Here is a 13,451-nt window from a genome sequence, read left to right on the forward strand (position 1 = left end):
AAAAAATTATAGTCATCTTAATCTATGTAGATAACATAATTATGGCAGGAAATGACAGCTATACCATATCAAACACTTTTTGAATTCTCGATTTCAGCTTAAGGATCTGGGCCGATAAAAATATTTTTTGGGAATTTAAGTGGCTAGAGCACTATCAAGAATCTTCCTGAGCCAAAAGAAATATGTAATTGATTTATTATTTGATGCAGGACTCATGGGTGCAAAGCTGGTTGATTTTCTTATGGATTAAAAGTTAAAGTTAAATGCACAAGATGGAGAACTCATTCAAGAGCCTACTCGTTACAGGAGACCAGTAGGAGGCCTAATATACCTGACAGTGACTCAACCAGACATTGTCTACTTGGTTCACATATTGAACCAATTTATGCAAGAGCTCAAAGTGCCACATTACAATGTTGTTGTTTAGGTTTTAAGGTACTTAAAATCATCTCTTGGTCATGGAATTTTGTTGCCCGACAAAAGTGAACTTAAACTCTCAGTCTACTGTGACTTAAATTGGGCTAGTTGTCCGATGACTCGAAGATCTATAATTGGTTATCTTACTATGTTAGGTACCAGCCTCATTTCATGAAAAAGTAAGAAACAAGCCACCATTTCAAGATCTTCTGTTGAAACATAATACCAGTCCATGGCAGCAGCATGTGAGAGTTAGTTTGGTTGAAAGCACTTCTAGCCAATTTTAGAATTGTCTACAAAAGCCCAATGATATTATATTGTAACAATCAATCTGCTATCCATATCGAGGCAAACCTGGTATTTTACGAGCGAATCAAACATATCAAACCAGATTGTCATCTTGTTTGTGAAAAAGTGCAATCAGGAGTCATATGCACTAAATATGTTCTTACAAAATTATAACTTGCAGACGAACTCACAAAGGCCCTTAGACGAGATCAATTTTGAATTCTCATAAGCAAGCTAGGATCAACTTGAAGGAGAGTGTCAAGTGATAAGGTTTGATACAGATCAAGCATGATTTGAATCATGTGTAATATCTGGTAAAAGATAAGATCATGCATGATTCTAGCTTAGCAATCTTGCCTCATTTGGCAAGATTGTATGCTTTGTTGTAACTGTTGTATAAATGTGAATCTCATATTCAAATAAAAGTTTGAATTAATTTTATGCAAACCAGCTTCCTTACCCTTTGTACATATGGCATCTAAAAACGTGTCTTTAAGTTCCTTTGCATGAACATTTTGCTGGAATGCACTTGCAAATTTGTACAAGATAATGTGGTCACATTATCCGCTTCTAGCTTGATAGCAATGGGTTTTCTTTATAAATTTGATGCATCTAAACTTCATTCCCAGCAAGAGGATATGACAAGGTGTGTTTGGTTTCTCTCATATCAGAGGGGATCTGAGTTCACAGGAGCTCATATTCTAGGATCTGAGAATCAATATCTTGAGAGAGAGAGAGAGAGTAGGGATGTAAACTGTTTGGATTTGGATTGGATTTCAACTAATCGGATATTAACTAAACTGATTCAAATTCATATTCGGATGGTGAAAAGTTCATTACAAGTCTGCTTTTTTACATGAAAACAGATTCAGATATGTCATATTAGGTCTCAAAATCAAAACTATATCGGCATCCAGTTATAATCGGATATGGTTTTGACTTAACCAATGCAACTAAATGGATAGAATTCAGACAGACATCGGATAAAATCGGATTCATTATCCCTAATAGACAGAGAGGATAAAATAGGATTCATTATTCCTGAGAGAGAGAGAGACTCAGTCGTCTGAAGGGTTTTAAAAATCTTATGTCAGAGGATAATCATCTGTTTACCAACGAGGCTTAATTAGCGTGGTTGATAGGAGCTATCAGTGCACGTCTCCCTGTGGTGGGACGTTGCAGGTTCAAAACCCCAGTGTTATGTTGAATAGTAACTGGTGTGGGCATGCTTAACCCCAGCTTGCCTTTCAAAAAAAAAAGATCTGTTTGCTCAACCCTCTTATCTAATATGGACCCCATGCCATATTAAAGACTGAGATCTGATATTTGAAGCAATCAGGCACACCCTTAAGGTGGTCGTATTCAAACTATGTTCCCAAAGCCATGCTTTTACATGACAGGGAGTACTGCTGCACCCCCAAATAATTAGCTTGGCCCACTTAGAAGCAATTCACTGAAAGCTACTCTCTATAACTCAACTTTATGTGGAAAGAAAGAAACCCCCGTTACAATTTATGGCACTCTGAAGTTGTTAACTCACTGCTAATAAAAGCCACAGCCTGGAAAGGAGCAAGTCCCCAACACTTCCAGTGACATCTAGTTACCGTTTGAGACACTTGTCCATGGACTAAAAAAAGTTAGCCATCTGTGTCATTATTTTAGTCTGCTGGTCACTGATGTACTGCACTGATTTTGTGAAAAGCAAGTCTTGGTAAAAGATCAAGGAACAAAATCTTACTTAGAATTGAAGGAACCATGCATGGTGAGGAAACACGTACGGCGCTGCCAAAGCCATCTGTCAATATTCAAAAACGAAGTTTGGACTCTTCACAAAAATACTGAAAAATAAAGCTCATGAACAGTGGCACTGTTTATGATTATAATAGAGTCTGGATCGGGTGCAATATGATAGTACACAAATTTGTGCATTAAGCACCCCCATCACCCTCTATCAAGAGTCCCACACCTGACAGGCCTTATCCCTAAGATGAAGGGTGATCAGGTGCTTAAGATACAAATATTTGTGCAATCATATATCGGGCGGTAAATTCTGTTCAAGCACAAATAAGGGCGGAAGACAGTGAACAAGTACCGCGAGAAAGATGAAAAGGAATTTGAAAAGAGAGTCAAAAGTGCTTGAAATTGCAGGGAGAGAAGCAGATGGGGGCCGGCGATGCGCCTCGGTTGTATGCAGAACGACTCTCAGCTGGTCTGCCGATCGGCTCGAGGTGTGGATCGGTGCGGGTTGCAGCGATAGCTGAAGCCCGGCCGGTTGTTACACTCGTGAACCGTGACTGATGATGCACGGCATACATCCTTGTGGTGGGCTGTTCATAGCACCTGCCTGCCTGTGGCACCGGCCTGAAGGCTCCCCCATCAAGCCTGTCTTGAAACACGGGCCATGATCTTTTCACATTATAATACCCCATAAAAAGCTTCAAAATATACGGTGGTTCTGTATTATGATTCCTTATAGTGATACACACTCTTGTTTATATGAATCTACTGGTCAAATAGTAAATCTAACCATACAAAACGTATTTAATATGTTCGAAGGTTCATCAGACGCTGAAAAATCAACAATTCACAGTTCATGATAATAGGAGTGGTTTAGAAATGATATAAAGCATCTCGTTTGAGTAAACTTTAACACATGAAAATAGTTAATAAGATATACTAAACATCATCCAAAGGTTAGATCTTTTAAAGTGGCACTCCACCATAACTTAGGGGTGGTACACACTCGATTTACATAGATCTAAGCCCCAAAAGCAAATGCTCAGCATATTGTATTTGTTATTTTCGTGTGTTAAAAGTTGACTCAAATATAATGTTTTAAATCATTTTTATTTTCATGAACAGTAGTGAGCTGTTGATTTTGTATTATTTCAAAAACTGAGTCTTTAGGTATTAAACATATTGTCCCTCTGACAAAGGGAAGGGGCGCCACTCCCATTGGCATAACACGACTGCAATGAGTCCTGCTCAATTCTTCCTTTCTTCCCAAGGTCATCTCATCATTCAACACTTTTCTTAATAAAGTAATCCTTATCATTGCATATTTTTCACTGGTCGCCTTTCAATTTGCTATGAACTCGATCAAACTAAAGAAAGAAGCGCTCGTTGATTCATGATGAGGTCGTGGAATGGCATGTTTGGCTTTGGCTTGGCGGCAGGTAGGGTAGGGATGAACGATCGATCACAGTTGAGAAAGTAGAAGTTGTGATTGTTAGTGACAGGGTCAATATTGTGACCCAACTTACAAAATTTAAATCACAAAATTCAAATTAATTACAGTTAATAATTTTCTCTTAACTTAAAGAAAGTATTGTGATTGTGATTTACTATCACAGAATCTTGAGAAAATCCAAGGATCACAAGGCATTACATTACAAACATGAGTTAATAAACTGTTGGCTTACCCGGCTCAAGCCACATGACCCGGGTAGGTCTAGGAGGGGATGTCCCTCCCCATTTCCCACGTTTTCAACATGTGAGAAATGGGGAAAGCCTCCCCCATTAAATCCATTAAAGAGAGGGCCTCTCCCTTTTGCCTCACGCATGAAGTGGTGGGGGAAAGTGGAGAGGCCTCGCCTATCAATGAAGAGGGGAGAGGTTAAGTGTGAGCCTTTTTATAAAGAGGCTCACAAACTCGCAGTTTCCCCTTCCATTTGCAGAGAAAGCAGAGAGAGAGAGAGAGAACACGATCTGGCCAAGGGCAAGCTGCCATGTAAAATTCCCTTCCCTTCTATTATTTTTTTCGTTTAATTGAGGGGGAAGAGACGACGCCGGCAACCATGGTTGTTGCCGGCACTGATCATCACCAAAAAAGGGACAACAATTGTAAGGGTTGCCGGCACCATTGGATAAAATGGAGAAAAGGTGAGGCACAAGGAGTACACTCTTCCTCAAATCGGCAACCAATACGGTTGCTAGTAATACTAGTAATATATATATATATATATATATATATATATATATATATATATATATATATATATATATATATATATATATATATATATATATAAGAAAGAAGGGGGGTCAACTCGATTTGGGATCGCCCAGACCGAGTCTGGTCGAGACTAGGGGCGAGACAGAGAGTTTTTGCTCTTTGTCTCAGCTGCAAATGGAACCAACTTGGTCTAGGTACTCCCAGACTGAGTCGGGCTGAAAAGGGGTTAGTAAGCAAACCAACTCAATCTGGGATTGCCTAGACTGAGTCAGGCCAAGGGAGGAGTATGATAGAGAGTTTTTGCTCTCTGTCTCGACTCACTATAGATCGACTTAGACTGGGTTTCTTAGACCAAGTCTTGTAGTATTCTGGCAAAACAGCAAGCCTCTGAACTCTTTGTCTCGGCCTACAAAAAAAACTGACTTGATGTGGGAAACTAGTCATATACCAGGCAAGACAGAGTCGACAAAACAGACGGACTCAGTTTGGGTGAACCCAGACCTAGTCTGATCACATATATGAGAAGAGATAGAAAACAAAGAGAGAAAGAGCGAGAGAGAGAGAGAGAGGGATCGCGGAAGGTAGAACACGAGCCGCCGATGACAGGTAAAAACCCCTTCCCTTCTGTTGTTTTTTTCGTTTAATTAAGGGGGAAGAGACGACACCGGCAACCATGGTGGTTGCCAGCATCAATCATCACGAAAGAAGAGTCTGCAACTGCAAGGGTTGCTAGCACCATCGAACGAAAGAGAAAGAAGGTGAGGTAGAGGAAGTACCCTCTACCTCAAACCAACAACTGCAATAGAGGAAGTACCCTCTACCTCAAACCAGCAACCATTGTGGTTGCTAGTAAAATAATAATAATAATAATATATATATAAGAAAGAAGTGGGACCAACTCGATCTGGGATCGCCCAAACCGTGCTTGGTTGAGACTTGGGGCAAGACAAAGAGTTTTTGCTCTTTGTCTCAGTCTTAAATGGAACCAACTTGGTCTAGGCACTCCCAGACTGAGTCGAGCCTAAAAGGGGTTAGTAAGCAGATTGACTCGGTCTGAGACTGCTCAAGCTAAGAGAGAGTTTTTGCTCTCTATCTCGACTCACTACAAATCAACTCAGTCTGGGTTTCTCAGACCAACTCTAGTCAAATTCAGGCGAGACAACAAGCCTCCAAACTCTCTCTCTCTCTCAGCCTACAGAACAGACAAACTTGGTCTGGGTTTCCCAAACCGAGTCTAGTCATATACCAGGCGAGATAGAGTCAGCAGAATGGATGGACTCAGTTTGGGTGAACCAAGACCGAGTCTAGTCACAAGGACGAAAAGAGATAGAGAGTTGAGCTCTCTATCTCAGCTTGCAAAACAAACCGACTCGGCATGGGTGAAATCCAAACCGAGTTCGATCGAATAGAGGAGCAAGACAAAGAGTACAGACCGAGTTCGATTCAGAAAAAAAATGAGACAAAGAGTTGAGCTCTCTGTCTCGGTCTGCAGAACAAACCTTAACCCAGACCGAGTTTGGTCAATGAATGGGGCAAGACATAGAGTGGCTCTCTGTCTCAGTTTGTGAAACACTGGACCAACTCAGTCCGAGTTTTAATCGGACCCAGTTGGCTAAGACTTCGGTCTAGGTGCAACCCATACTAGGTCAGGTGGGTTCGCACCTAGACCAGCTTGGTTTGGGTGAGACCTGAGCTGGGTATATATTGTTGAATAAAAAATAATAAAAAATATATAATATATATATATATATATATATATATATATATATATATATATATATATATATATATATATGAGAAAACTGAGATAGTGACTATCTCGGTTTACTATAACAAATTGGGTCAGGTTTGGATCAATTTAAACCAAACCCATAATGGATTTGATTTGGATACAGTTCAAACCAAATCCAGAATAGATCAAAGTTGGGTCCATATGATACCAAACCCAAACTAGATCAAATTTGGGTCTATATGATACCAAACTCAGATTTAATCGAATCTGGATCAGTCGTACCAGATTTGGATCCAGTATATGAAACAGAGACTAGATCTCTATTTTAGGTACAGTTTGGACCCAAACTGACCATCCTGGATCTAGATTCAGTCTGCCTAAATCTAAGAGAAGAACAAGGACTGGACTTATTTAGGTTTAGTTGGAGTGAACCCAAACCTGGCTAGGTCCAGGTTAAGTTCATTGGTTTCATGAATATGTGAGTAGTAAAAAAAAAAGCATGCGTGTATAAAAGGGTGGGTTAGGATTTGAACCCCTGACCTCACCATAGAAAGGAACTACCCATAACTAATAGGCCAACCTAGTTCAATTAGTTAGGAGTAGCAATTTAATTCTACAAGTACTTATTTTTGGGTATAAATATCTCATGCAGATCTGGGTCAGAACTGATCTAAAACTGGAAAACAGACTGAGAGAACCGAAAGGACCCCTCGCGGTTTTGCTATCCAGATCCAGACCCTTTTAAGAGGTGAAATAACTATTTTGCCCTTATTCTACCTATTTTGGTAAAATGAATATAACTCTTTACTTCGAACTCAGAATCGGGTGATGTTTAGTGCATTAGAAATGGGATGCATAGAGGGATTTGTTTGTACTATTTTTATAGTCAAACACACAAAACGAAAAATGAGGTCTGGTAGACCATCTTCAGAAAAGGTAGTTTGGTAATTTTCTAAATTAAAAGAAATGTCGGTCTAGTAAATGAGTCTTTATGTAATGAGATTTGACTGCAGGGCGAGGCATCCATTCTTGCTTTTGAGGTAAGATAACATTTACAAATAACTCCTTAGATAAATAGGATACAGGCTTGTACATAAATGCATCTTGTTATGTAATTTCATGTGCTTTAAAAGTATGTTGATTATTTCATCTATATGAATAGATTGATTAAATTACATGCTTAAAAATCTATACTTTTTATGCTTTCAATAAGATGCATGTAGATTGTGGTACATATTATAAATTTATCTTAATACTTGATCATGTCATAATGTTAGCAGATATGACTTGTATCACGATGTGTATGTTCTGAAAATAAGGATAATGGTTGGATACATGTAATACGTCACAAAAAATGAAAAGGAATGCTAGGCTTTGAAAAGATGAGGTAAAATTCTAGATTTCTCATAATATGATTTTTTCTGGGAATGTCACACTTATACCTAGGGAGAGGTATTGCAAGTGTCGTGGCATGATTAATTGATAATGTACCTCTGTGATTGATTGTTATCCCTAAAATTGTAGCATGCCTATGTGATTACTTGTTGAGCATTAGTTATTGAACATACATTTAAAATTATATAATATACTAATATTGAGAAAGAAAATAGACAATATACCTAGGGTAACAACACAGAGATAGATAAAAAAACTCTACTAGGGAGGACATGGTCTAAGGCTTTGTCAAATGTGTGTATCTCTTTTATGGCTAGGATTTGAAAGAATTATTAAGTACTTATGGCTTAAAAACATTGTCTAATAGACATATGTAGGAAGTAGCATAAACCACAAACCTTAGGGGCAAGTATAGCTCCTCGAATACCTTAAGACATGTATAGTCCTCCAGGCTCTTTGGCTAGCTACTGATAAGTATATTGGGCTCTTCGGCTTGCAACTGGTGAACACAATTGCAGGGATTGAAAGTCCATAGTTTGAAGCGGTTTGAATTATGTTATTGTGGAACATTTCATAGGTTTGGCCAACACCGTAGATTCTGGAGTTGTCTATATGAGTTTGTACGCCCTATGAGGGTATTTCTAAGATAGTTGATTAGCTTAGAGGATGACATTAAAAAATGTCTACTCTAAAAATAAGGAATGATTTCAAAAAAGATGTAAAAAAAAGTATAAAGAGGGATAAAATGCATAAACAACATATGTGTTATTTAGATAACTAAACTCAGACTAGAAGCTTAGAGCTCATTACAATTGTAATGGTTGTGTCTTATATTTATAACTAAAATCTTACTGAGTTTTAGAATCACCCCCGCTTGGTTGCAACTGTAAGATCGAGAACCGTTTTAGTGAGGAGGATGTGATTCGGGGACTCAGATTCAACTGCCGATGACTTGAAGTACTGTGAAGTACTTCATTTTATTTAAGCATTTTCTATTATGAACATGTATTTGGACCTTTTAGTTGATGAACATGGATGATTTGGTACTTTTGTTAGAATTGGCCTGTTGGTTGAGTTTTCATTTAAGGATTGACGAGACCTTATTACTTGTTAAAAAAAATTGGCTCAATTTTGAAGTTGTTTTGGTGATTTTTCTTCAAGAAGTGACGTCTACTAACCCAAACTCGAGAGGTCCCGATTCAGGTCACTACAATTTTGTATGAGAACCTTCCTCCCACATGCATGTGAAAGATATGACCATGTTTGAACCTGAGTTTCAATAAGTGATATTAAATCTAAAACCAGATATACATCTCTTAGGATATGTTTGGTTCAATCTCATGAGATTTGAGTTATCATGTCATTTAGAAAGTGAATCGCATTTGCACAACACCCGAAAATCAACCTAACACAAAAGTGAGTTGTGCACACCAACTCAAAAGCAAGCCTTTGCAAATGAGACCTCATGAGATTCAATTTCTCATGAGATTTAGAAAGTGAATCTCATTTTCACAGCACCCACAAGCGACCAAACGTACCCTTAGATATACTATGGGGTTGATACTTGACTCTCTCATTAATTTCCCTACAAGGGTTTCATCTTCTTAGTCAAGGGATAGATGAGAACATTACAATACAGTTTGAAGCACACAAGGAGCATCTTTTGCTGCAAGGTTGAAGCTAAGTGTATTTTCTGGTGAATTAAGAGAGCTTTAAGGGCACGTTTAGAAGCGAGAAAAACTCTCATATATAGGAAAAGAAAGTTTTGCCTATGAGAGTTTTTGATACAAGAAGTTCTCCAAAAAAAAGTTTTTCACTTGTTTGTGTAGCATGAGAAAAACAGGCTGAAAATGAATGAGAAAAATGTTTGCTTTTTTTTTTTGCATGAAAATTTTTTCTCATGCTACAAAGAAAAGTGGTTATTGAACAGTTGGGGCTCATTAATAGCAACATCTAGAGTTGACAGTGGCACTACCAAATTATTTGGAACAAAGATAATAGTAAATTTTCAAACCAAGACACTGATCAGTGTGCAGATGCTTCACAGTAAAACTTACATCTCCTATGTCCAATTATTGACAAGGTTGAAAAAAAAATTGTTGGGTTGGGAACCGGATCCGCCCATGATGGGCATGATCCGGACCCGACCCACTGTGTGAGGAGAGGCGGTTTACTAACTGCCCACTTTCCCTTTCATAAGGGATTCTCTCTAATAGCGTGAAAATCAGAGAGAGGAAAGAACACAGAGTGAGAGAGACTGTGTAGTTGCTGAAAACAAAAGAGGAACACGGTGCACAGAAAACAAAAGAGGAACACGGTGCACAGTGTGTGCATAGTGCAAAGCAAAGGGAAGAAGACATTGGGGAGCATTTGGACTCGTGGGAATCGTCGTTCTCTCCAAGTGAGGGCACACATTCGTTGAGCAAAAGCGAGCATCATCGATCCACTGTTTTTTTTTTCTTCCACAACAACGAAAAGGTATGATTCGTTCTCTTTATTGGTATCAGAGCATAAGTTTTCTTTTATGTCGTTTTCGCTTGTGGAAATATCCCTTCTTTGTTCTTGGCCAGAACTTTATGCATTCATGGTGGACGCTTGCGGCAGGGCGTCATACAATAAGAAAAAATAAATTTTTTATTATGTTGGCATGGGATCATCTTGCTTTAATGCCCGGACCAGATCCACACATTTTTTTGTGTCGGCCCTGCTGTTACCAGACCGCAGGCCTGGTCGGCGGGCTTGTTTTTGCCGCCGGCCCTGCGGCTAGGGAGTTGGCCTGGCCTCCGGCTAGGCGGTCTGCTACAGCCGTAGGTACTGCGACTAGGTCGCAGACCTGGCCTGCAACCAACCCTATTGCGAAGCAGGCCCGACCTTGGGCCAGACCCTGCGGCACAAACCGTAGGCCTGCCCAGGTCTTGCGACGACATTGGCCGCAAGTTTTTTTTGTTTGCTCCCAGCTTGCGGCATAGGTCGCAGGCTCAGTCCGACCTGACCCGACTTTGCGGCACAGGCCGCAGGTTCTTTTATGCTCCCAGCTCTACGGCATAGGCCGCAGGCTTAGCCGGACTGACCCGACCCTACGACATAGGCCACAGGCCTTTGCTCCTTACCTTGCGGCATAAGCCGTAGGCCTAGCCCGACCTGACCGGCCTTGCGGCACAGGTTGCAGGCCGAGTTCCTTGGCATTGCGGCACAGGCTGCGGAATTTTTTTTTTGGGCTGAACCCTGGCATGGCCAAGGTCTATGTGGGTTGAGGCATTTTGGCTAATGGTTAGAGCCATAAATTTTTTATGGAGCCACGGATGAGTCGGGCATTCGTGAATCTGTTTTATTATATATTTTATTCATGAATGTGTATGAATATGATATAATCATATTGATTATACGATAAATTTTTAAGTACTTTGGAAGTACTTATTCAATAAGTTGATATCCGATTCAAATAGTCATAATACAGTTTAGGTAAATATAATCATCTTAGAGAAAGTGGGAGATGATTGTGAACGTAGTGATCTTTCGATTCTACGCCCTATAAAAATTTATATGTTATCTAATCGTGTGATTATGACTGCATATAGATGTGCTAATGATTAAATCATAACATGCTTGAATAACCTTTTTGCGCATTGCTTTACTCTTATTTTTTTTAAGGACATGGCTGCACCAAGTAAGTCAATAATGGACTTGACACGAATTGAAAAACTGAATGGTGATAACTATGATATATGGCATAGAAAGATTCAGTTTACATTGGAGGAGGCTGAGGCCTTGGAGGCTCTCAACCATACTATGGATCGACCTGAAATTGGTAATGGGGCACAATCTCATAGGAACATGGAAACCTATGAGAAATGGAAGCGCATGAATATTGTTGTGCATGTCACCATGCTATGTTTTATGCAGGATGACATAATGTGTCAATTTGAGCATTATAAGACTGCTCAACAGATGTGGATGGCCCTTAAAGATAAGTTTGGGGGAACATCAGCCACAAAGCTAAGGAGGCTGACCATCAGGTTTGATTCGTACAGAAAGTCTCCTCAGCACACCATGAGCCAGCATCTCAGGGAGATGACAAACATGATTAGAGAGCTCAATAGTGCAGGGCATACCCTTACAAATGAACAATAGGTACAAGTTGTGATTCGCTCTCTGCCACACAGTTGGGAGCATATGAAAATTAATAAGACTCATAACAAAAGTATTAAGACTTTCGATGATATCACCTGTCATGTAGAGCTGGAAAATGATCGCCTTGAGGCGACTCAATCATCTAGCATGAGGGCATATGTGGCAGAAAACTCTAAAAGGCCAAATTCTTTTAAGAAAAAATTTTATGGACCAAGGAGGTTCAAGAAGGGTGACAAGAAGGGACAAGATAAAGAGAAAGAAAAGAAGCCTTATCAGCGCTCTGGGAAGCGTGGAAGCAAGAAAAATAAGATAAATGCAAAATGCTTTAAGTGTAGCAATTTGGGTCATTATGCTCGTGAATGTCATGAGCAGAAGAACACTCAGGAGCTACCGACCATGTGACCAAAGACCGCACAAACTTCGTCGAATACAGGAAGATGTCATCTGGTTCGGAGTGGTTGTTCCTGGGGAACAACACTAAAGCAGAAGTCAAAGGGATCGGGACTTGCAAATTGGATTTGCGAGAAGGGCGATCTTTATTATTATATGATGTTCTGCATGTTTCAGAGATTCGACGAAATTTGATTTCAATTTTTGCTTTGTCTATGTTAAACTATAAACTTGTGTTTGGAGATGTCAATGTTGACATCTTTTGTGGACATACTTTAGTTGCTTCTGGTTTCTTGATGAATGGTTTCTATGTGTTGGACACTGAACTTAAAAATTTGAATGTTAGTGATGAATGATTTTCTCTTGTTTCAACTGCTAATAATATGGATGTAGATATATCTATATGGCATGCTCGACTTGGACATATAGGGCAAAAGAGAATGGATAGGCTCGCACGAGAGGGTCTTTTGGGATCCCTTACGAAGATTGAAATGCCTATATGTGAGCATTGTCTTGCTGGGAAAGCAACTCGATTGCCTTTTGGAAAGGCAATTAGAGCAACCTATCCTCTTCAATTAATTCATTCAGATATATGTGGACCAATGAATGTGGCAACGAGACATGAAGCTTCTTATTTCATCACTTTTATTGATGATTATACACGATTTAGCCATGTGTATTTAATTTCACATAAATCTAAAGCATTGGTTTGCTTTAGATCCTTTATGAACATGGTGGAGAATCAACTTGATCGTAGGATCAAGGCTTTGAGAACAGATCGTGGACGTGAATATCTATCCGAACAATTCAAAGAATTATGTGATGATAAAGGGATAGATAGACAATTAACTACTCCTCGAACTCCGCAACAAAATGGTATTGCAGAAAGGAAGAATAGGACCCTCTTAGAGATGGTCAGGTCCATGATAGCGCAGGCAAATTTACCCATTTCCTTTTGGGGTGATTGCTTGTTGATTGTCGCTCATGTATTAAATCGTGTACCATCTAAATCTATTTCTTCAACTCCCTATGAATTGTGGAAAGGCAGAAAGCCAGATTTGGCTTATCTCAGACCCTGGAGGTCTGCTGCATATGTCCATAATCTTTCCCATCAATATGAAAAATTGGGTCCTAAGGGAAAGA

Source organism: Nuphar pumila, chromosome 7 (assembly GCF_984573655.1).
Source record: "Nuphar pumila chromosome 7, dmNupPumi1.hap1.1, whole genome shotgun sequence".
Classification (NCBI taxonomy): domain Eukaryota; kingdom Viridiplantae; phylum Streptophyta; class Magnoliopsida; order Nymphaeales; family Nymphaeaceae; genus Nuphar; species Nuphar pumila.